Source organism: Chinchilla lanigera, unplaced genomic scaffold (genome assembly GCF_000276665.1).
Source record: "Chinchilla lanigera isolate Chin_1 unplaced genomic scaffold, ChiLan1.0 scaffold00176, whole genome shotgun sequence".
NCBI classification, from domain to species: domain Eukaryota; kingdom Metazoa; phylum Chordata; class Mammalia; order Rodentia; family Chinchillidae; genus Chinchilla; species Chinchilla lanigera.
In genome coordinates, this window is record NW_004955577.1 from 871,830 (window position 1) to 895,218 (window position 23,389).

The following is a 23,389-nucleotide window of genomic DNA, read 5'->3' on the forward strand; positions in this document are numbered from 1 at the left end:
CTCCTTCTTCTTTTCTCTTTTTTTTTTAGGTTTTTTGGGACAGGGTCCTGGCCTGTAATTGAGGCTGGCCTTGAACTCATTATGTAGTCCAGGCTGGCCTTGAACTCGCACTGATCCTCCTGCCTCGGCCTCTGGAGTGCTGGGATTCCTGGCAGGCAGCACAGGCCCGGTGTATATCTTCTGATTCATGGAGCCCAGAGCTCTGGCCTGGCTTTGTTCCAGCAGACGTGACTGACCAACCCCTAGCAGAACTGGAAGAGCAGCTCCCTCAGCTGGGCCGGTTCTGCCCCATTGGAGACGCAAGTTCCAAATCAGTGCCCACAGGAGCTGCCTGCACGCCCAGCCACAGTGATTGGGAAAACACCCCTTGCCTTTAGAGAGCTTAGAAGCTGCACTGAGAGAGCATGAGAAAGGGTCTTACTAAGTGCCCAGGCTAGGCTTGGACTTGCAATCTTCCTGCCTCAGCCTCCCAGAGTGCTGGGATTACAGGCATGTGCCACTCTGCCTGGCTCAGTTGATAGCACTCTATAAAAACTGGAAACTAACAAGTGTTCTTCAATAGCAAACTTGATAAATTGTAGTATATTCACACCACAGAATACTACACAACGAAGAAAAAGATCAAATGATTCTTACATGCAATAAAGTTGACGGCTTTCAAAGAGGGTACACACTGCATGATTCTGTCTACATGAAGTTTGAATTCAGGGGAAGGTGGAGAAGGAGGTCAGGGTCACGGTTGCTTTGGGGCACAGGCGGGGGGCAGGCTTGTGTTCACTGGGAGGAGACACTTTCTGGGGGAAAAGCCTGGAGACATAGGGGGCTTTCTAGGGTGTGGAAGTGTTCTGCGTCTTTGACTGGGGTGTGACTACACGGCGCACACATCAGGGAAGAGACGCTGAGCCACACAGCAGTGGGTGCACTTTGCTGTAAATTTAAAAAAGAAAAGAAGCTGGGGATGGTGTCTCGGGCCTCTCGTGCCAGCTACTCAGGAGGCTGATGCAGGAGGGTCACTTGAATCCAGGGGTTCCAGGCTAGAGGAGGCAATAGAGTTAGACTCCATCTCAATTTTTAAAAATTTTTAAATTTTTAAAGATTGAAAGGAAAAAGGAAGAAATACCTATGGCGTGGGAAGGGGGAGCTGTTCAAACCCCCACTGCTGACTCTGGGGGCTTCCTGGGTGCTGTGGGGCATTAACTCACACAGTCCTCTGGGTAGGTTGGTAGACCTAGAACTGTCTATGCCAGTAAAACCGATTGCTGGCTGATCCCCAGTTTCTGAATCAGAGGCCCTGGGCCCGGGGCTTGGAGTTTCTATTTCTGACACATCCACAGGCCGTGCCCAGGCCTCGGTCCCGCGAGCGAGCTGCAGGCGGCAGAAGGCAGCCTGTGGGAGGTGTGACAGCGAGGGCGTGGGTTCCTCCGCGCTGGGCCGACCCAGGCACATCCACAGAGCAGGCGCCCTTGGTGGACCCACCAGGTCTGAAGATGCCACATAGCTGGAGCTGGTGATTTCTGGGAGAGAAGCCAGCGTGAGCCAGGGTAAGGCAACTGGAAAGTGAGGTGGGTGACAGCCCGGCCCTGGGAGAACAGAGTGGCTTCTGCTGAGGGGGTCTTCTTTTGAGCGATAAAGCTTGAATTTAGGAAGAAGGTCAGGAGTCCTTCTGAAAAGGCCTACCTGTACCGCTGGGGGCTTATGTTCCAAAGTTAAGAGAGGCGTTGGAGGGCAGCTCGGTGGTGGAGGGCCTGCCCCGCACGCCTGAGGCCCCGGCTGCCCTCACCAGACAGCACACACAAAACAAGGCAGCACAAAAAATCCAGAAGGGAACCAAAAGCCACGGGTGGTCCTCTTCACACGACAGCCCCACAAACAACCCGCAAAGGGTGCGTTCACCCGGCTCAGGCCAAAGGTGCCGAAAGCCGGGAAGCGGAAGGTGTCCCGCTGGCTGGGTGTGAGGGGACGTCTGCGGGTACCGAGCAGCCGTCCTGGCTGAAGAGAGGACTCCCTCCTTCTCCGCAGCCTGGGGTAGGCAGACAGCAGCACAGCTGGGGCAACGTGGGGTGGACCTAAGGGCTGGGGCAGGGAGGGGGCCTGCGCCCGCTGGTGAGTGGAGGGGTGAGCTGATTCCCTGACTCCCCGTCAGTCGTTCTGTGACTACAACGCACAGGATTATGAGCCAGTGAAGAGGAAGGTTTACTCGGGCTCACAGTTTTGGAGGCTTGAGGTCCATGAATGGGGGTGCGGCAGCGCGTCACGGAGCTGGTGGGGAGCAACACCACTCGCCCCACGGCTGGGAAGTGAAGGAGAGAGGGGAGAGGCCAGGGTCCTGCTGTGTCCTCCCTGCACACCCCAGTGCCCTGAGACCTCCCACTGGACACACTCCCTGAAGCTCCCCACCTCCTGACAGCAGCGGTCTGAGGAACAGGCCTGCAGCACACGGTCCCCCGGAGACGCTGAGGATCCAGTCGCAGCTACTACCTTCTCCGCGGGCCTAGTGGTGTCGCTGTCTAAGTACTTCTCCGTCATCTTTTCAATGTAATCTTCTAGCATCCGGTCCAGACACCACCGTTAAGAACTAGTTAATAACTCATTGCGTTAGAATTACCGTGCAGTCTAGCAACGCCACTTCTGGTTATGGATCTGAAAGAGTTAAAAGCAGAGTTTTGTTTTGTTTATTTTTGTTTTTTCCGATACTGGGAATCGAACTCACGAGCTTGCACTTGCCAGGCAGGCGCTGTGCCACTGAGCTAAACCCCCAGCCCTAAAAACAGAGTTTTAATGAGACCTTTTACACCCGTGTTCATTTACTGGTGATCCCCAAAAGGTGGAAATGACTCACAGTGTGGTCCATCTGTACAACAGAGTATTACTCAGGCTTAAAAAGAAGGAGATTCTGCCATGTGTGGAGGTGCATGCCTGTAATCCCAGAATTTGGGAGGCTGAGGCAGGAGGGTTGCTGTGAGTTCAAGGCCAGCCTAGGCTACATAGCAAGACCCTATTTCAAAAAAAGGAGGACATTATAATACATGCTACCACATGGATGAAACTTGGAGACTTTGTTATGTAAAACAAGCCCCCTGAAGACAAAAACTGCATGATTCCACTTCTGTGAGGTCCCTGCAGGCGTCAAATACATAGAGCCAGAAGGTAGGATGTGGACACCAGGGATTGGGGGAGATGTGGTTTAATAACTACTGTGCAGAATTTCCACCGGATGATGAGAAGGTTCTGGAGACAGACGGCTGTGAAGGTGACACAGTAATGTGAAATGAACCAACACTCAGAAACGGCTAAGAGGGTCAGTTCCGTGGGGCCAAAAGAGCAAAAGCCTCATGCTCAGCACCCAGAAAGCCGCTTGAACAAGAGCAGGGCTTGAGTCTCTGCACACAGTCTGGGGGTGGCAGCGCAGGGCTGCTGTGGTCCTTCTGCTCCACCTGCCACTCAGGGACCACGGCCTCTGCTACCGCTCGGACGTCGCTCTAATCCATACGGGAGAAGGGGTCACCAACACGTAAGTCTCCAGAAGCAGGGTCAAGGACGGCGGGAAGAAGGGCGATCCCTCCCTTCAGGCGCCATTGCTGTGAGTTCGGAGGGAGGTGCTGCGGCTGCCGGGTGTGTGGTCTGTCCCCTGGGTCCCCAGCAGGCTCTCCGCTGCATTCCGTCTTGCCGGGGCTTCCAGGAGGGCTCAGATCGCCCTTCCACAGGAAGTGCGGTTGGTCAGCTGCCAGCCTCCAGCTGCCTCCAGATCCACCCCTGTGTTTGAATCATCCTGCCCAACAGGGGACTCCACCGTGGGTAAGCTGCTCGGGACACCCCCCAGGGGCCCCGCTTTCTCAGGGCAGCACCCCACGTCGGCTCCTCCCCAGCCGTCCTCTCGGCAGGCTCAGTCTCGCTCTCGCTGACCACTCCTGCCTCCTCCTAGTCCTTAAGCATTCCCTCCAGGTGTCTTGCGTTTCTAACTCCACTTTGACCGCTTCCCACGCTGACATCTTTGCTCAAGGCTGTTCTCCCCAGCTTGTGCCAGAGCACCCAGCACCTACTAAGTGCTCAACACAGCTTCCCAAGTGAGCCAACGAGCGCAGTGGGCATTTAATACCCGTGCGCTGGGCTGAGCAAACTTCGGGGCAGCTGGGAAACAGCCAGCGCGGGCGCCCCTGAGAGCCCAGAACCCTGCCATGCCAGCGGGGGCCCTTTGCCAAGGAAAACAAGTGGAAAGTTCAGAGCCAGGCGGCTCAAACGCTGGGGCCCCTGGCTCAACACCACCTCTTCCTCCACCCACAGGGTGGGGTCTTCAGAGCCCAGAGAGGGCACAGCGGGAAACACCTGCTCTTGGCCATGCAGGCCACCCTGGCACGGGCACCCTGAGCGTCCCGGTGCTGAGGGCCAGGAATAACAAAGAGGCTCCCAACCCGCCACCGAACACTGGCCAGGGTCAGAGCACGGCTCCCTGATGGCCCGGCAGGACGGGGCAGGGCTGGAGATTTTTGCCCACAGGGACCGTTCTCCCTACAGCAAGCAGTGACATCTGAGGAGATATTTTTGAGACCATTTATTCTCCCTGCGGCCCCTGCTGCTGGCCTGGAGGCCAGGTGAGTACTAGAGTGGCCTGTTTGTCTATAAAAGAATAACAGAGTCTGTCACAGAAGATGGCGTCAGTGCTTCCCTGGGCTCACAGCCTGGGTGGTGTGTGTCAAGGTTTTTCTTTTTTCCTTTTGTAGTGCCGGGGATTGAACACAGGCCTTCATACCGAATTCCATCCACAGCCCTATTCATTTATTTTGAGACAGTCTCACTCAAGTGATAGATTGCCCAGGCTGGGTTGAATTTACAGTCCTGCCTCAGCCTCTGAGAATGCTGGGGTTACAGGGCCATCCGGGTTGTGTGTGGCAAGTTTGGCCTCTGGGCTGCCACGCGGTTGAGAGGGCTCGGTGCTGAGCAGCGAACGGGCCCCGAGGAGCTGCACACGCCTTGGTCCGCAGGGAGACACATGGGGGCGGGCGGGCAAGAAGTGGACAGCAGCCTGGGGCTGATTCCTGAAACATCTGCATACTGGATTATTTCCTTCTGGTGAAATAATGACGTGGGGTGCTGCTGACACGGGGTTGGGCCATCTGGGTCCTGGCCTGGCCGGGCGTGGTGACAGGCAGCTAGGTGGACCGCTCATACGCAGGACTCAGGTGTCAGAACAGAGTATAACAGTGCCTTAGAAGGACTTAGGCCGCTGTGACAGGATAGCTGGGGCTGGGTAAACCATAAAGAGATTTCTTTCTTGTAGCATGGGATGCTGGGAAGGCCGAGCTTGAAGGGCCACATCTGGGATGACCTTTCTGCCAAGGTCAGAGGGCAGAGGGCAAGCGAGCACTGTGTGAGAGGGAATATGGGAGAGGCCCACACTGCCTTTTATACCCAACTGTCCCTGTGTCAACTCTACCACGTTGCACTCACCAGCACGCCACCGCTCCACACTGCCACAGGGGGGACACAGCCAAACCACAGCACGCTGTACCCCCACGTTCACCTCCTTCTCACGTGCAAAACACATTTCCATCCTACGAGCCCCAAAGTCTTACCTTATTTCAGGACCAACTCAAGAGTCCAAGGTCTGCAGTCTCATCTAAAACTCAAGGGCGAGTCACTCTGAAATTAACACCCAGCGTCTCCCTCCCAAGTTTAGCGATGAAACGAGCATGAGGTAGACATTCTCACCCCTGAAGGAGGGAGTGGGCCATAATGAAGGAGTCCCCAAGAAAGCCCAAAGCCCAGCAGGGTACAAAAGGCAAACTAAACTCCCAAATCAGCTTTCACTCCATGTTCTGCCTCCTGGGAATGGAGGGGCGAAGGTCGGAAGCCTAGGACTTCAGGCGGCCTTGTGTCCATAATTAGACTTCTGTCTTGGCCGCCCCCGCAGCACCCTTCTAAATCTAGGCAGAGGCCACCAGGCCCAAGGCCTGTGTGCCTTGCGTGTCTTCAGAGCCAGCACTGCATGGACGCCCCCAGCGCTGTGATACCAGCTGCACCCGGGCCTGCCTGGGCTTCTGCTGTGATAGCCCAGGGTGGCCCGGGAGCCCTGAATCAGATTGCAGGAGGCCAGAGGTGCCCTGGGCTACAGATGTTGAGGGCCGTGGGCTCCTCTGGAGCCCTTGCTCCAAGTCCTAGCTTGCCTCTGAGGCCTCGGAAATATCTTCAAGGTCATTCTCCCATTCCAAACAAATCAAACCCTCATCTCTTTTAACAATGAGCGTTACTAGGCCACATCTTTAATCTTTTTCTCTCCGATATGCTTTTTTAATTCTTTACACAACCCGACTGAGAGTTTTCCAGATCCTTCCATGCTGCTTCCTTTGCAATTATACATTCTACCTTCAAATTGTTTCTTTCCTCTGGCATCTTGCTGTATGTCACGGAAAGTAGCCGCATCGGTCTTCCGAACTTTCACTGCCTTCAGATTTCTCCTGCCAGGCATCTCCTTTTGTCACTGCTGGGTTCTGCCTTCATGAGGTCCCAGGACAGGGATACAGTTGTACCACGTGCTCGCAGCTGTATAACAAGGATGCCTTTGTGTCAGCCTCCAGAACCTTGTTCCTCTTTTCACCTGAAGTTTCTCCAGAATGGCTGTTACTGTCCACGTGTTATGACCATTTCAGTGATTCCTAAGAATATTTCGGATCTCCCTACAGCCCTTGGCTTCTTCTGAGCTCTCACCAGACGGCTCTACTCACAGGCATCCAGAGATCTTCCAGCCTGCTTGTGCAAATCCTTCCAGCCCGTACCGCAAACCACCTCCCAGGCCACTTCTCCATTTTCAGATATTTGCTATAGCAACGGCCCTGCTTCTTGTGAACACGCTATCACTTGATTTTCTGTCTCAGGCCATTTTGTGCTGCTATAACAGGATACCTGAGACAGAGTAATTTATGAAGATCAGAGATTATTTAAAAAAAAAATAATACTGAGGATTGAACCCCGGGCCTTTGTATACGCTACATCCCCAGATTTTTAGCCTCTTCCTTTTTTAAAAAAATTTGAAACAGAAGCTTGCTAAGTCTCTATGTTGCCCAGGTTGGGCTCAAACTTATGATCCTCTTGCCTCAGCCTCGCAGAGTGCCCGGGATTACAGGCTTGCACCACCGTTCCCAGCCCAGAGATTTATTTCTTATAGTTCTGGAATGCTAAGAAGCTCAGGGTCCAAGGCTCATGTCCAGCAGGGCCTTCTTGCTGCATCAGCCCATGGATGAAATTGGAGGAGAGGGCTGATCTCACTCTTCTATCAAAGTCATTCCCAAAATAATAGCGTTAATCCATTCAGGACCTGATCGTCTCTTAAAGTGCCCCCACCCCAGCATGGTGCACTGGGGATTAAGTTTCCAACACGTGAGCTTTGGGGTCACTTTAGAACCACAGCAACAGGCTCCACACTGAGGCCCTCGGAGGAGGGAAGTGAGTGGGGACATGGGTGGGCGTGGTGGGTGGGCGTGGTGGGTGGGCGCCCAGGGCAGGGCCGTGAACAGGGCGGTTGTGCATGGAGCTTGCTTTTTGGGGCCAGAAGCAGAGGGCAGCCACCTGGTTTCAGCATGCAGGGCCCGGGAGAATGGGACAGGGGGACAGCATCGGGTCCAGAGAGAACAGCAGGCTGGGCTGCAGCAAGAGAGGCCGAGGGACGGCGGACGAGAGGGGAGACCTCCCAACAGAAAAGCAAGATGACAAAAGAAAACCAGACATGAGGAACTGCCAGACACAAAACACAAAACCAGAAGAAACGCCAAGTCCTCATCAATAAGGCCGAAAGTAAGATAAGCAGCTGAGAAAAAATATTTGTCACCTGTAGACCATGCCAGACAGACAGCCAAAATCTATTACGCCAAAATACCCTGCCAGCCGCTGAGAAAAACAGTAACAATTTGGAAAAGGACACAGAGGCAACGTGCCAAGAGCCATCAGCGGAATCCCAGATCAAAGGGGTACAGACAAAGTGGAACCACCCTACTGCCTGCCACAGAGTGGGTACAGACTCACAAGCGAAGACCGGGTATCACCCGGGGCACGGGGAAGAGCCCTGGGAGAGGGTGTGGACCCACAGCACCGGCTCACAGCACAGCTGCCCGTGCTTTGCCTGGATGCAAGCCCCTCGCTGTGGGAATTACTCTCGTGGGGACGTTTGCTTGGGTGGGGGAAGGTACGTGTGCCAGCTTTTTTATTTCAGCATTGTGTGTGCTCAGGAAAAACTGGTAACAATTCAAATTTCTATCAAAAAGACATGTACATAGCATGTTCACAACATGGAAAATCGCGTGGTAACTGTAAGCAGTGAGGTCAGTCCATGGTGACCTCCGAGGAAGAAACGTTTCCGCGTGGAAAGCGGCAAGCTGTGGGACTGGGAGAGCACTGCTGTGGTTTGAATGTGACCCTCAAGCTTATGTGTTGGAAACTGAATCCCCAACACAACAGTGTGGAGAGGTGGGACATTTAAGGGGCAATTAGTCACGGGGGCGCTGCCCTTATCAACAGACTGATGTTATTTTCACAGAAATAAGTTCATTGTAAAAACTGAGCTTGGAGCAGGTCATGCTGGGACACCCTGTAATCTCAGCACTCTGGGAGGCTGAAGCAAGAGGACTGCAGGTTCAAGAACAGCCTGGGTAACTTGGTGAGACCGTCTCAAAAATCAAAAATAGAAAATAAAAAGGACTGGAGATGTAGCTCAGTGATACAATGCCCTAAGTTCAATTCCCAGTACTGCCCGGAACAAAACAAAACAAAACAAAATAGAAGTGAAGGCCGGGTGTGGTGGCACATGCCTGTAATCCCAGCACTCGGGAGGCTGAGGCAGGAGGATCGTTGGGAGTTCGAGGCCAGCCTGGGCTACAAAGTGAGCTCAAGGGCAGCCTGAACTGCATAGCGAGACCCTGTCTCAAAAAGGACAAAATAAATAAATAAGATAGAAGTGAAGTTGGCCTTCTTAGGGCCTCACACACCCTCTGTTGTCCCCCATCTCCTGGCATGGGAGGTGCTACCAAGGGCCAGACAGACCCTTGATCGTGGGCCTCCCACCCTCCAGAACTGTAAGAAATGTATTTCGTTCTTTATGAAGGAGCCATCCTGAGTATTCTGTTCTGGTAACACAAAACAAACACGATGTCATTTGCATATTTAAAAACAGAAAGTCATCTCACATATTTTCAGTGGGTTCACACAGCAGTGTATGAAGAGCCATGCAAGTGCTCACGTCAGGATGGGGGCTCTGCCTCTGCTGGGGGACAAGAGGCGAGGGCCGCCGCGCGCAGTTGGTCAGGGCGCGCCCTGCACAGGCTGTCCAGCCACCGGAGACGGTGGGACCATCCCAGCCAGGCGATTTTTCCAAGTCAGGTGCCTGCGAGGCTGAGCCTCCCCAGCAGCCAGCCTTTTTGTAATTCTCTCAGAGCTGCTTTATGGGCAGCTCTGGGTCCCAGAAGAGGACCAAGAGTTGGAAATCAGGGATATTAGAGGGATGCTTGATGTCTTTTGGCAAGAAAATGTTCATGAAGCACTTTTGTAATTACACACACACACACTTTCCTAGTGTGGGCTTTGGAGTCAGATGTCGTGATCGGTCTGTGTGCTGCAGCCTTCCCCCGTCACAGGGGGGCAGAGTAGGAATTTGCATGTTTGCCCCCAAGGGTTCTGGTGGAATCCCTGACTGTCTCGGGGCTGACTACACCCCCGTGAGTGTCTGAGCACTGGATGGGGGCCTGGCCCGGCAGGTAACACGCCACAGTCTCCGCCAGTGGTTGAGGAAAGGACACACAGCCACACCGGGCATGGAAGTCTCCTTCTGGGACTCCTGGGGCAGGAGGGCAGCTCTCCTTCCCCAGGGGCTGTGCGGGATCTGGGAGGGCGTAAGGGACAACCACAGGGCCATGTCTGAGCCACACCACAGCATGGACAGAGAGGGGGTTTGGTCGCTGACACCCTCCGTGGGCCCATGTCTGTTCAGCTTGCTCTCTTGTGGGCGAGATGAGACACAAACGACTGACCCCTGCCGGGTCCCCTTGGCCTTCATGCATGTTACCTTCGGAACTCCTTGGTGGACCTGCACAAACACGGGGCAGGTTAGAGACGGCAGAGTGACCCTAACAGCCACAGCACGCCTGCCTGGCTTCCTTGGTGGGGGGTGCAGATCTGCCAGGGTTTCGGGGCACCCAGCAGAACAGAGCCCCCGTGCCCACACTGGCCGCCGCTCACTCGTGCCCTGGACTGCCTGCCCTCATGCCCCCTCTTGCCTCCCCACACCTGCCCGGGGACCACCGCGCCAATGCGTGACCTTTGGGGATCCTGGGCTAAGACAGTGAATCAGTGAAATCTCTCTTTTTCCCTAAGGTACTTTCACTGATTTTCTTGCTTGCAACCAAAAGAGCCCTGGTTAACACTGATCGCAGGACGGCAGGTAGCTTGATGACTTTGGTGAAGACCAGTCCAGGAGCCAGCCTCTTGCCCCGGCCTGGAACAGAACTCCTTTCTTCACGACTGGCCCGTTTATGATGTCTGAGCTTTACGGTGGTGCAAGTGTGATGCGAGCTGCGTCCTCAGAATCTAAGCGCTGATCTCTTCCTGGGCTCATGCTCCACAGTCGGGTCTTGCCCTGGGATGGGCGCAGAGCCGCAGCTCCCCCTCACTGTTGTGATCTCCAAGGGAAGCAGCAGACGCCAGAGAACCCTGCTGCTGCGCTCAGACCCGTGTGTACTCGACACACTTCCCACTTACACTGTTTTCAAGTTACCGTGCCGCGATCAGGATGTGAGCCCCGGGCCCCGCTGCCTCTCCAGGCCCAGGCTTCTGCAGAGCGTGACGTACAGACCACCTGCGCATCCCAGGAGATGGCTGGGAACCCTCGGGATGTGGCTTTGGAGGGCTCGGCTGCCTAGGCAGAGGCCACATGTCCATACCTGCCAGGCACCTCGGCTCCCGCAGCACTGGGCGATCTTTCCGGTCAAACCCAGAGCTGATTTGCATGCAGGGAGCACCTGGCCCTGGCACTCACAGAGGCCCTGGAACGCGCGAGCTCCCCTGGTTCTGTGAGCGACCACACTGGCGGGCCCTCCTTGCTGCGCCACCACCCCCCACCCTTCCACTGCAACTGTTCACGACATTTCAGACGTGTGCACACGGAAATGCCCACAGAGCCTCCTTACACGGCTGGGCAGCGCTTGTCCTGTGAGCACACTTGTGTGACCACACTTGGATACAGAGACGGTGATACTGGCATCCTGGCTCCCATCTGCCGCCTTTCCCGGGCCAGGAAGAGGCAACCCTGACGTCCCACCCCCAGAGCAGCTCCACCCCATTTTGGGTGTTATGTAGCTAGACTGACGTCACAGGTCCCCTTGTGTCCTAGGTGCCATGACAACCATAGTGTCACCGTGTGCAGCAGGTGACTCCTTGGTCCTGCCGTTTCCTAGTCCGCTGGCAGCAGCGCGTCTGTCTCATGCCCACGGACGATGGTTGTTTTCCATGTTTTTCTATCATACGTCAAGCTGTTTTAGCACTTCAACTCTTTTTCACAGTTGTTAAATAGAGATTTCTGTACCCACAGAGGGAGAGATTGGACAGAGTTCCACTGTTTCCCCCCTAATCTGTGCAGTCCCTGGAATCACCCCGTGGTTAGGCCCTGTGCCAGAGGTGGAGTCCACCAGTTGTCTGAAGCGGCCTGGACCCCATGGCTCCATGGCTCTCAGTAGTGATGGGTGTTCTGCCCCCTGTAGAGAAGACCCTGTGAGAGACCAGCAGCCCTTTTGTAGGAACAGCTGGGAAGAAAGTGTCTCGCTATTTCACCAAGGAGAAAAACTATCAATGTGTAGTAATATTTCTGCATTTCTTTTTTTTCCGCCCCCCCCCCCCCCCTCCCCCAGTACCAGGGATCAAACTCACAACCTTGTGCTTGCCAGACAGGCACTTATGCCACTGAGCTATATCCCGAGCCCCTGTAGTGATATTTCTATCTGTTAAGAATTGTAACCAGCTGCAAATAACAAAGACCTGAAAAAATAGCTTAAATATTTGCACAGGTCAAAGAAGTCCTCTCTGAGGTCAAAGAGACTCTCAGGCAGGTAGAGTAGCTCCAGAGAGCTTTTCTTTTTGTTGTTCTTGCTCTGCCACATTTATCCTTTGACTTCTACCCTCAGGGTCATAAAATGGCTACTGGCAGGTCAACCATCATGTGTATATTCCAGGCAGGAAGAAGATTAAAAGGACACCTACTGCATCTTCTGGAGCCTTCTGGAAAATCCTGTCCAACAACTTCTGCTTGTCACTCATTGATTATCCTTATTTGCTAGGGAAACTGAGAAACGAAGTCTTTCAGCTGCTTACCTGGTTACTGTGAATAAAACCAGCATCCTATTACCAAGAAAGAAGGACAGAGTGGATGCTGGACAGGCAACAAGCAAGCTCTTGTTCGATATCCAGTTCCAGCCCTCTTTTACCTTATTTGGGATCCTCAGGAACAAGGAATTCTCTAATGTGAGCAGCTGCTGAGAGCAAACACAGGAAGCCTGGTTTGTGAACAGAAAGCTTCACACCAGGGCTATGCTCAGGTTACGGGTCCTTCTTCACTACAGACCAGCGAGGCACCCTTGGGAGGGGTGCGCAGCCCTTTCCCCAAGAAGAGCAAATAAACAGGCCAGGGGTGCAGCTCCATGTGGAGGCTTCCCTAGGTTCAACCCTCAGCACCGCAAAAGAGAAGCAAGTAGCAAGGGAACGTTTCAGTGGGGTCGGCCTCCGTGTCTCCGCGGCCAGGACAGTTTGCGTTACCGATGGCGTCAGGCGGTCCCACGCTCAGATGATTCTCGCACGGGTCTCAGGCTGATCGGAGACACAGGCACACGTTTGTATTCCAGACCACTCGCACACAACACGCTGCACTCCGGGCCTGCTGGGGACACCCGGAGATCTCGGGCAGGCGGCACACCCGGGGAGGGAGGGAACTCATCCAGGGGGTGACTCAGGAGGCAGCCAGCCCCGGCCGCGGCCTGCAGGGAGCCCAGGAGAGGCGGGGGCCTTGCAGCGCCCAGGATCTCGCCAGGTGGACTGGTTTCACCTCAAAACGAGCAAAGCTCCGCCTGACAGCCACTGCCACCCTCAGGCCAGCACCCACAGGGTAGCACCTGATCACCACGGGCCTGCGGTAGGTGGTTTTGGCCAGCTGTGGGTGAATGTGAACGTCCTGGGCACATTTAGGGGGGGCCCGGCTGAGCCAGGACGGCCAGTGGTTAGCAGTGTGGACACACTCCGGCTGTACGGTGGGTATACCAGGTTGGAGCCCATCAGGAGCAGAGGACATCCGCACTCATGTAACCCGCCACGCCCCAGAGGTGACGCAGGGGAGCTCGGCCCAGGGCGGGCGGTGATTTGTTCCAGCGTCAGAGCTGGGATCCTAACGCAGACCCCAGTGTCACCAAAGCCCAAGTCACAGCCGAAGCCACATTCCTTCCTCCTGACTCAGCAAACCCGCGGGCGCACGCTGCCTGCAGCACACAAAGCCTGCCCCTCCGCCGCGCTCATCATCTTGCGGGGCCTCAGACCCCTCTGGCTGTGCTGCCTCTGCGCATTCACGGGAAATGGGCCGTCAGGATGTGATCAAAGCGGTCCGCTGTGTAAGCTCAGGGCCGCCATGGGGGCGGAGGGGAGGGGCTTGGAGGAGCCAGCTCAGGGAGCTCAGTGGTTGGACCCTGCTTCCACCCGGCTGGGACCAGGCTCTCCTGGGAGCGGGGTGACTCACTGACCGACACAGCCGGAAGGTGCGAGGACTTGGGGGCCTGGTGAGTCCTCCCTCGGCAGAGGTGGGGCGCAGCATGGCTTGTACAGGCGCACAGAGCTCGGAGCCCCCACGAATCCCGGCTTTACTGGGATTGCGCCATTCCCTGGCTGTGCAGCCCTGAGCAAGTTGGTGACGGTCTCTGTGCCAGTTTCCTCATCTGTACAGCGAGCGGCAACATCCATCGCAGACAGGCTGTGAGGCCCAGTGGGCCATGAGACGGGCTCCCGGCACACACTGAACCCCGTGGTGAAGACCGGTGGAGGGGTCAGCACGGCCCCTTCGTCCCCGGCCTTGGGTTGGCCTGCAGGTGCCTCTGGCAACACCTCCCACTGAGGTTTCTGTCCCCCGGAATCCCTGCCCTCCTGGCCCCAGGCCGCACCTCACCCACACTGACGGGCTTCTGACCTGCCTGCTTGTGGTACGGTAATAAAGACAAACACTAAACACTACTACTGTTACCAAAAATAAATGCATCGTGTCGGCCATATGCACGCACTCATACAAAATAACAGGGCAGCAGCAACAGGGATAAGCACCGCTGGGAAGCACACTGGACACTTACAGAGTGCTGGACCCTGCTCCGGACGCAGCGCTCTCCCGGATTCTCTCCTTCCTCCCACCCGACCCACCAGGGACTCTCACACCACCCTGACCCACCTCCTTCCCGGCTTCCAGTGGCCTGTCCCCCTCGGCTGGGTGTGTCCCAGGGCTGAGATCCCGGGGGCTGACCCAGCTCTGACCCCTGGCGCTGTGTGACGCGGAGCGCATGACTCAGCACTCTGACCTCAGCATCCTTCTCTGTGAAATGGGCGGTAACAGGACTTCCCGTGGACACCTGGAATTCTCACCTGCTTGAGGGGCCTTCCTCCATTACTGAACTCGGGCAGGCTTCCCAAGCGGGGGTACAGAGACACGGGGGCCGTGTGCCACTAAGTGGCCACGGAAGATGTGGGTGGTGCCTGCCAACTGTCCCCCGGGACTCCCCCGTGCCTGGGGCTCTGGGCTTTGCCTCGACTGAAGATGCAGGTGGGCTGCACAGTGGACAGCGTGGGGAGCCACAGGGACGTGGGATGGGTGCGGGGTGTGCCGACTCCCCGGCTTCTCCTGGGCCCCAGGGTGTGGCCACATGTCGCATGCCTAGCCCCGAGCCCTCTAGAAATCGCGGTGCCATTTTGCTCCCACTTGCAAGGACCAGGCAGGCCCAGGCAGCCTCAGCGTCTCTGGGCACCGGGGTCGGGCAGGGGGCCTTCAGGAGCTGCTCCGGTCACAGGGCTCTGCCTGCAGGAGGGTGGGTGCCCTAATCTCGCGGTTGGCTTCTGAGGAAAGCTGACCTCTGTCTGCCCTTCCCCTCCCTGTGACCTGTTACTATGGAGGGAGAAGGGCCTGGCTGATGCGGCCCCTCCACCCTGGACTTCCCAGCATCCAGAACCGTAAAAAGCAAACCTCCTTTGGCGAGGACAAAAGCCTCCAAAAGGATACAGGCACAAGACGCCGGGGACTCGGAGGTCCTCGCGGTGCCTGTCCTCCCTCCCTCCTCGGCCTCTCAGGATCCCCCGGGACGCACTGTTCAGTTGCTGCTTGCATGCTTCCGGGGACAGGGGTCTCCCCACCTCTCCGGGCAACGTGAACCTCCACCCGTGTCTCACTGGCCTGGCTCTGCCTCCGGGAGGCAGCGAGGACCCTGCCAGCGCGACCGCGGTGTCCCAGCAGTGCAGCGCTGTCCGCCCGCGCCTCCTGGGCCGCCCGCTCTCCGGGCACAGAAATGGTTGTTTCTCCACACCCAGACGCGCGCTCCCGGGCACACGCGCCAGGCGGCCCGCGCGCGGTTACATAAGCGGTCTCCGGCGCTGAGGCTGCGGCTGAGAGCGGCGCTGTCTTTTTAGGGAATAAAGACGCCGGAACCGGAGTGGGGCAGGAAGAGTGACAGGCGCGGGCGGTCACCCCCGCCGCGGCTGGGCGGGACCCCGGGACCCGCAGACCCGCCTCCGGCGACCCCGCGGGCTCCGGGCTTCGAATGCACGTGGCGAGGCCGGGCGGGCGCCGCTGCCCGGGGTGGGCCGATTCAGACCCGGCGGTTCCCCGCGCCCTGCAGACGGAGCCGCGAGCCGCCCGAGCCGGGCCTGCAGCGCGCGGCCTGGATCGCATCCATCCGCGGAGCCCGGCCTGGCGCAGCGGGCGCGGCCTGCAGTCGGCCCCGGAAGGGGCTTCGGGAAGAAAGGCGCATACTTTACTTTGTCCTTTTCATCCCATGAAGAGCACACGTTCTTACACCCGAGGCGCGGTCGCACATGCGCGGGAGAGCCCAGGAATTCATGTCAGCCTGGGGAACACAGGAAGATCCAGGCTCCAAAAAAAAAAAAAAAAAGGCAGATAGCTTAACGTGCTTTTACCCACATGTGCGCCTACTCGTCGCCCCTAACCACACTGCAAAACATGTCCAGCCCCTAGAAGGCTCCCTGTCCCCTAACCCGCCAACAGTCCCCACCACCACTCTTCTTGGTCCTTTTGTTATGGCCTAATTTTGCTTCTTTCTGAGTTTCCTGTGAACAGAAGCATACTGAATGTGTTCTTTTGTCTCTGTTTTTTCCTCAACAGGTATGCCTGCATGAGATGCATGCATGTTATTGCACATGGCAGCAGGGCATCCTTTTTCGTTGCTGTATTATACTCCACTGAGTGACTACATCAGCATTTCTTGGTGTTCCCTGTTGGTAGACATTTGGGTTATTCTCATTTTTATTTACTAAGAGTAGGACTGCTATGAGGAAGTGACTTTTCCAGCTGCACAGAAGTTGATAAAGAAGCAGAATAAGAAATAAAATTCAGGAAGGGAAAGATAGGCACAAAGCCCCGTGGCAGGAGGAAGCCTGCCTGGGGGCCTGAAGGCTGAGTGGCTAAGCACAGCCCCTTCCGGGTACCCCCTTTCTAAGGGGTCTTCACAAGCCTGCCACGGTCTGAGCACCTGCTGAGTTGGCTTGGCTTCCTCCTCATCTGCGCCTTTGGACCTGCAGAGGCTGCAAGGTAAACGATTATGTTTGTCAGGCTCCTTCGCCGCTGGTTTCTGGACGTGGGGGGGAATCTGCTGGATGAGCACACGACTGAGACAGCAAGCAGAGGGAGGAGGGGGCCACTTGCAGCTCTGGGTCATGGGACCTGAGATTTTCTATTTTCTCTTTCTTTTTCAGTACTGGGAATTGAACTCAGGGCCTTCCTTACTAGGCAAGCACTGCATTGCTGAGCTACAGGCATTTATTTATCTATCTATTTATTTATTTAGTGATAGGGTCTCACTGTGTAGTCCAGGCTGGCCTTGAACTCACTATGCAGCACAGGCTGGCCTCAAAATTGTGGCAATCTTCCTGCCTCAGCTTCCTGAGTGCTGGGATTGTAGGTGTGTACCACCATGCCCAGCAGGACCTGGGATTTCTAAAGCATCATTTCAGTGTCTGGTCTCGAGCTGACCAGTTGCAGCAGGGACTGCACCCTGATCCCAGACCACTGCACTTTGAAGGATGTGTGCGTCGGTGGCACCCTGACCGCCACCTGCTGGCCCAACCACCCAGGAGGCCCAGCCCAGGGCCCCACAGCCCTCCAGCGATTTTCTAAATATCAAGGCCTGTTTCAGATCCAGTGTGCACCCGACACTTCACACTTCACTCGCTTTAGGATGGCTACTATTTAAAAAATGTGTTGGCAAGGGTGTAGGGAATTTGGAACTCTTGGACACGGTCAGTGGGAACGTGACATGGTCCAGCTGCTGTGGAAAATGATGTGGAGATTTCTCAAAAACTTCAAAGCTGTACGTGTAGGTATATACCCCGGAGGATATAAAGCAGGGTCTCAAAGACGTATTTGTAACCTATGTTTATAGTAGGAGCTTTTTTTTTTTTTTTGGCCCCAGCTGGCCTTGCATTTATGATCCTCTTTAAAAGTAGGACTATTTACAGTGGCCAAAGGTGGACACAGCCTAAGTGTCCATCCACAGATGAACAGATAAATAGTACAGGGTCCATCGTGCAGTGGACAGTATTCAGCAATGGAGTGCTAAAATCCCGACGCACGCCTGCTCCAACGGGGATGCACCCTGAGCATGTCACGGTGAGGGAACAAACCGGCCCTCGGACAAACCTGCGGGATTCCACTCCTCTGAGGTCCCCGGGGCAGTCAAACCCGCGGGCAGGGAGCACAAGGCGGGAGCTTGGGCTGGTGGAGGGGGGTCACAGGGCTGGGGGGGTCACCCTACTGGGGTCTCGCTCCTGCATCCGAGCTGGTTACCCCCTGCCCACCGACCCCCACCGCTGAGGACGGCCCTTCGAGGAGCCGTGCCCGGTGCCCCGGGAGGCGGTGGGAGGGCACGACCCCTAGCTGCAGATTCCTCCGGAGGTGGCCCCGGCCCGCAGCCTCGGGGACCCCTCGCCCCCCGCAAGGCCAGTGCACGCGGGGGCTGGCGGTCGGTGAACCGGGGCTTGGGACGGATGGAGCCGGGGCCTCGGGGCAGGCCGTCCAGGGCTCCAGCCCGGCGGGTCTCGACTGATGTAAAAACACGGCAAGGAGACGGGGTCACCGCCGGGGAGAACCCCAGCCGCACCGCGCCGTGCACTGTCCCGATCGGAGAGCGCAGCCCGGCTCCCCGCGCGCCCTGGCCGCCCGCCCCGAGCACGAGCCCGGAGCGCCACCTGCTGGAGAGCTTTTGTGATGAGGGTTCCTGCAGCCCCCGCGACGGCACCTCAGGCAGGGGTTAGCGCAACAGACCTCTGCGCTGGGGACGTCGCTCCGTGACGGGGCGCTTGTCCGCATGAACGAGACCCTGTGCTCCATCCGCAGCGGTGCAAGAGTAAAACAAACAGAATTCCGTTGACTCCGGGTTCTGCAGGCCAGCATCCAAGAGCAAGGCGCGTGCAGGCTGGCTCTCCTTGCATTCCTCTTCCCTGGTCTCTGGTGGCTGCTGGCCATCCTCGGCCACCCTTGGCCGTCCTAGGCTGCTCTGCCTCTGCCTCCAACTCCACGTCGCCTTCCCCTCTGGGTCTCTGTCCAAATTTCCACCTCTTACAAGGACCCAGCTTGTTGGATTAAGGCCCACGCTAGTGCAGCTGGACCTCATCTCTGCTTCTCAATCAGGTCACACTCACAGGTGCTGGAGGATGTGCAGTCAGCACAGAGGCGCAGCTCAAACCTGTCTCCTCCTCTTCTCTGCAACCTTGCTGCTCTATTTGCTTTTTTAAGATAGGGTCTCGTTATGTAGTTTAGGCCTTGAGATTACTACGTAGCCCAGGCTGGTCTTACACTTGTGCCAATCTCCTGCCTCAGCCTCCCAAGTGCTGGGATCACAGGTGTGCGCCACCACGCCCGGGTAAGCCTTGCCCAGTGGTCGGGGCCACCTCCTGGCCTCAGAGCCTCAACAAAGCCTGGGGACTTCCGATGGGTCTACCCCACATTACACTGGATTTGAGTCGCAGCATTTTCTCCTTTAAATCCATCTCTGATCACCCAGTGGAGCGCCGCCTGCTCCGGAAAGCCACACCTGCGCTGAAAGCCCTTGTCTGTTTCCTGTGCTTTAATATTCAGCATGTTTGGAGCAGAGCGACAGACCCAGGTCAGTGTGCGAACACCAGCTGGTGTTCCTCACTCTTCACAAGGCGCCACGCCGACGTCTAGACCCGCAAGGCCAACAGCGCCCAGGCCTCGCACATGAATCCTGGGCAGGAGGGTCAGATTTCTGCAGAGCAGCACCTTCTCATAAGTCAACCCTCAAGAAGGAAAAAGCTGGGGGCTGGGGATTTAGCTCATCGGCAAAGCGCCTGCCTGGCAAGCGCAAGGTCATGAGTTCAGTTCCCGGTTCCGGAGAAAAAACAAAAAAACAAAAACAAAAAAAAAAAAACAGTTCCCGGTTCCGGAGAAAAAAAAAAAAAAAAAAAAAAAAAAAAAAAAAAAAAAAAACAAAGAAGGAAAAAGCCGCTCTTCTCCAGGTGGCTACAAGAAGGGCCACCACTTAAATGGCAAAGCGGCAGCAGGGTGAATACTGTTGTCATGGTGTTGGCTTCTTGAAGAGATGTGGGTCCCGGCAGCCAGCAATGTCAGAAATGATGTTGTCATGGTTTGTGTCTGGAAGTCCCCCCAAGGTCTCACGCAGGCATGAGTTCTAGAGTTTGTGATTGATTTGTGGCCCATTGCTGGGGTTATGGGAGTGAGGGCTACACCCACCCTGTGGAGGGAAGCCCGAATACAATGTAAGGGAGAGGAAGAGGCTTGCTCTCTGCAGCTCCTCCCTTTTGCTCTTGATGCTTTTGCTGTTTTCTGCCACCATGAACAGCTGTCCTCTGCCATGTGCCACTCTACCTTGGAGCCAGCCAGGTATGGACCGAAACCTCCACAGACTATGAGCTAAACAAACCCTTCCTTCCTTAATTCTGGGCATCAGGTATTTTGTCTCAGCAATGAGAGAAAAGTAACCAAGACAGGTGTTCAAGATGGTTTGATTCAAGTGTTTGGGAACAATAGGAATGGACTTTTGCCCCAAACAGCTCCTGTGTATGAGAGAGGTGAATGGGTAGACACTAGGTCACCAGTGAAGATGAAGTTGCTCATTGGGCATGATGGGTAATCCCAGCACTTGGGAGGCTGAGGCAGGAGGATAGCTTTAAGTTTGAGGCCAGCCTGGGCTACATAGTAAGTTCAAGGCTAGCCTGAACTACATGGTGAGACCCTGTCTCAAGAAAAATAAAGTCAAATAATAACAAGTGCTGGTGAGGTTACAGGGGGGAAACAATGTTGGTGGGAATGTAAACTAGTACAACTGTTAAGGAAATCAGTATGAAGTTTACTCAAAAAACTAACACTTGGGGCTGGAGATATAGCTCAGTGGCACTGCGCCTGCCTGGCAAGTGTGAGGTTGTGAGTTTGATTCCCAGTACAAAAAAAAAAAAAAAAAGAGAGAGAGAGAAAACTAATACTAAGTCCATTTGATCCAGCTATTCCCTTTCAAGGTATCTTGCCCAAAGAGCTAAAGATATCATATTACAGTGATACATACATACTCATGTTTATAGCAAAATAGCATCATTAGCCATTCATAATACCTAAACCTTAGAAGCAACCTAAAGGTCCATCAACAGGTGAACAGATAAAGAAAATGTGCTTATACACAGTGGAATACTACTTTGCCATAAAGAAGGATAAACTTGAGTCATTTCTAGGAAAATGGGTGCACCTTGAGAAATAATTTTAAGTGAAATAAATCAGACATGTTTAAATATTGCATGGTTTCTCTTGTATGAAAAACACAAAATATGAATACAGAGCAAAATGAAAGGCAGGTAACAGAAAACAAGGAGGTGGATCTTTTGCAAATGGGAAGGGCACATGGAAGGAGGGACAGGGAGAGGAGGGAAGAATTAGGATGTGTGCACGCACCAGCCCTCATGAGGACTGTGGTCACAGTGTACTGCAAACACACACTAATAAAAAGAGAAAACAAAGAGAGCTAATGGTGCAGTTCCATGGAAGAGCTCCTACTTAGCATGCGTGGGACCCTGGGCTCAATCCTCAGCATCACAAAAGAAATCATAATAACAGTAATAGTAAGTAAAGGTATTTTCCATCAGAATTCAGATTTCTAGCTTATCTTAAAAATCAGAGCTGCCCAATCAATGCAATGCACCACATTAACAGAATGAAGGGAAGAAACTACATAATTATCTCAGCTGACACAGAAAAAGCATTTAACAAAGTCAACACATTTTCATGATAAAAGCATTCAACAGACTTAGAATAGATATTCTCAGAATGATAAAGGACATGGATGGAAATACTCACAGCTAACTATATTCAATGGGAAAAACTGGAAGCACTTTCCTAAAATAGGAACAAGACAGAGCACTCGTCTTCACCACTTACATCCAACATGGTTCTGCTTTCGGGTCAGAGATTAGGAGAGCGAGAGAGATAAGAGACAGCCATGCTGTCAAGGAAGGAGAACTACAATCGAAGATGATGTGACCTGTAATGAGAAAATTGAAAGAACCTACTGAAAAAGTGTCAGTGCTGATAAACAAATTCAGCAAAGCTGCAGAATACGAGATCAACAATAAAAAATCTTTTGTCTTTCCACATACTACCATGAATAGTCCAAAAAGAAAATCAATAAAACAGTTCCACTTACAATTTACTTACAGGTAAACTTAACCAAGCAGGTGACAGACTCACACACTGAAAACTGCAAAACACCGATGAGAGACATTACAGAAACTCCAATGCACGGAAGTACATCACATGTTAGGGATCGGCAGAATTAACACTGTGAAGAGGCAGTACTGCCCCAAACAATACACAGACACACCGCAATTCCCATCGGAGTCCCAGACAAGCCGTTCTTCTGTAGAAATGGAAAAGCTGATCCAAAATTGATAGGGAATTGCAAGTAACCCTGAAATAGCCAAAACAATCTAAGAAAAAAAAAAAAAAAAGTTGAAAGAGTCACACTTCCTGGTTTCAAAACCTACTGCAACAATGTAATCAAAACAGTATGGCAGGACATAAGGACAGGCATATAAATCAGTGGAATAATTTTTTTCCCACAAGAAATCCAACACAGTATTATTATGACATGAACTAAATAAATCTCTACATTGCATAAGGAAATAAAATTATTAATATAACAGCTGAATTATTAACTATTACAAATCCAGTAAAAATGTTTAAAGAGAGGAGCAGATGACACCTAAAATTTACAGCTTTAATGTTAATTGGAAATACATGAAAACGACGCATATTTTCTAAGTTGCTTGAAGAAATTAATATAGAATAAAAATACCGGAGTAAAACGCATCAGAATCTCATTTACCTTTTTACTTTTTAAATGCGTACTTGAAGCGTATGGTGATTACATTCACTGTGAGGAGTTTGTACATATAGTAACACATGTTAATCCTTTTTTGAAATAGATCCTAAGTTCAGAAGTAACCCCTTAATATGAGGTTCATTTAATGAGTTCATTTAATGAGGAAAGGCCAATTTCTCTTTTTGTTGTTTTGTTTTGTTTTGGTCTTTTTGAGACAGGGTCTCGCTATGCAGTTCAGGCTGGCCTTGAACTCATGTTGTATCCCAGGCTGGTTTCGAACTCACAACGATCCTCCTGCCTCAGCCTCCCGAGTGCTGGGATTACAGGCGTGTGCCACCACGCCCAGCCAAAAGGCCAACTGCTTAGAAAATAGCGCTGCTATGACTGGCACATAAAGAACTTAACTTGCACTCTTACCTTACACCACACATGAAAAATGACTCAAAATGGGTCAAAGTGGTAGATACAGAGCTGAGGCTGTGAAAGTCTTAGAGAACATAACGGAAATCTTCATGACTTGGATCTGGCACCGTTTCTTAAATAAGACAACAAAAGCACAAGCAACAGAAGAACAAATAAGCTGAACTTCACCTAAGTTAAAAACTCCCGTGCGGCCGCTGACGCTGAGGACGCGGTGAAAAGACAATCACAGACCTGGAGGAGGCGTTCGCAAACCGCCCGCTGACGGAGGTCCCGCATCTCCCACACACAGGGGCGGGGCCTGCGCGGGCGTCACTGCGGGGACGGATTGGGCGGCGCGGGGC

At 54.0% G+C, this 23,389-nt stretch overlaps 1 long non-coding RNA gene across 1 annotated transcript; it reads right to left on the reverse strand.

Moving 5' to 3' along the window:
* Positions 1-1,846: 1,846 nt before the first annotated feature.
* On the reverse strand, positions 1,847-23,343 carry LOC102021611. Its single transcript, XR_265081.2, has 3 exons — positions 23,217-23,343; positions 2,398-2,640; positions 1,847-2,290 (listed from the first exon to the last, which is right to left on the reverse strand). It is a non-coding gene; the product is annotated as an uncharacterized LOC102021611 (long non-coding RNA).
* Positions 23,344-23,389: the final 46 nt, after the last annotated feature.